At 33.6% G+C, this 1,586-nt stretch overlaps 1 long non-coding RNA gene across 1 annotated transcript in view; it reads left to right on the forward strand.

The window, feature by feature from the left end:
• Positions 1 to 870, forward strand: part of LOC111240725 — a 1,881-nt gene extending 1,011 nt beyond the window's left edge. Inside the window, exons 2-3 of the long non-coding RNA XR_002666265.1 lie at positions 327 to 516; positions 650 to 870. This is a non-coding gene — a long non-coding RNA (uncharacterized LOC111240725). The remainder of the gene's footprint in view (positions 1 to 326; positions 517 to 649) is intronic.
• The last annotated feature ends 716 nt before the right edge of the window (positions 871 to 1,586 follow it).

Consider the following 1,586-nt stretch of genomic DNA (forward strand, 5'->3'; position numbering starts at 1 on the left):
CGTCGTTTTCTGGAGATGTTGTAACCATGAGTACTAAAGGTTCTGTGTCTGATTCCTCCTTCGCCAGATGTGCTTCCTTGCCTTGATCCTTCTTGGAAGATCTACCCTTATTGAACCAACACTCATAGGAGAAGTGTCCCATCTTATGGCACGTAAAACATTCCACGTTTCGTTTATCTTTCTTCTTTTAGTGACTATCGTTGGTGTTTCTTCTTTTTGAAGATCCTGGTTTGCCTTCCTATTCATCAATTTCTTCGTTCTTCCATTTCTTTTGTGCAAAATTATCGTTCTTCCATTTACCTTGTGTCGCTGACTTACCCTTCTAGGCTTTGAATTTCTTCCTTCCATCACCATAACCATGCTGCACTCTCAGTGCCTGATCATCCAGTCTGACAGGTTCTTGGTCATAGAGCTTCATTTCGTGAGCCTTCAGAGAGCTCTGAAGCTCTTCAATCTTTAATTTCTCCAGATCTTTTGATTCCTCAATAGCTACTACAATGAAGTTAAATCTCTTAGGTAAAGATCTCATTATCTTTTCCATAATTGACACATCATCGAGCTTCTTCTCTCCACAGATTTTCATCTGATTCGTTAACGTCACAATCTTGTTAAAATACTCACAGATCTTCTCATCATCTTGCATTTGTAGTAACTCATTGTCGTCTCAAGTTATGAAGTCGAACTTTCTTGATCTTTTCACCACCAGCATGGCATCGACACAAAATACTCCATGCTTCCTTTGCCGTATTTGCGTTTTGGATCTTCTCAAAGTTTGCGTCGTCTACACACTGATGAATGATATTCAGTGTTTTGTCATCCTTCCTTTGAAATTCTTCTTTTTGTTCTTCCTTTGTAGGTTCTTCTCCATCTATCACGATGCTCTGATACCACTGATAGCACTTGAAATGCTAGAAACAAAGTTATGCAGAGAAGCGGAAAATAGAAGAGAAGAATAATGAGAAGTTCAAACGTATGTATTATTGATATGAGGACAGATGTATATATACAGAGTGTATGGGAAAACTGAAATAACATAATAAACTGATAACTTGAATTATTATATCTAATAATAAATACATTTTTTATTAAATACATTTTGGATTACGTAACCTAAAAATTTAGAAATATATTATAAATTTCGTAATCCAAAAAATATTCAGAGGTTGCACAATCTAGAAACTTAAAAATGTATTTCATAGTCTAAAATACGTTTTTATATTATATGATTCAAAATTTATATAAATATAATTTACATTATGTAATCTAAAACATATGTTCAAATTACACAACACAATAAATCTAAAATCTAAAATATAGACATTTTAGACCTTTCCACCATCGTACCATTGAAGTGAATGAAAAAACCATAAGAGTGAAAAAGCCCATGAAAACATTAACCAAAAAGTGATGTAATATATTACTTTTTCTTCATGCTCCACCCACAATTTCTTTGCACACTTNCAATTTCGTAAATGACCATTTTACCTGGGTTACCTGTTCTAGAAATATTTAGAGCAAGCTTTCATGTGAACAACCTAACCCATTGACATATACATATACAAATACAAATTTACATAAACNACTAA

The sequence above is a fragment of the Vigna radiata genome, unplaced genomic scaffold (assembly GCF_000741045.1).
Source record: "Vigna radiata var. radiata cultivar VC1973A unplaced genomic scaffold, Vradiata_ver6 scaffold_436, whole genome shotgun sequence".
Taxonomy (NCBI): domain Eukaryota; kingdom Viridiplantae; phylum Streptophyta; class Magnoliopsida; order Fabales; family Fabaceae; genus Vigna; species Vigna radiata.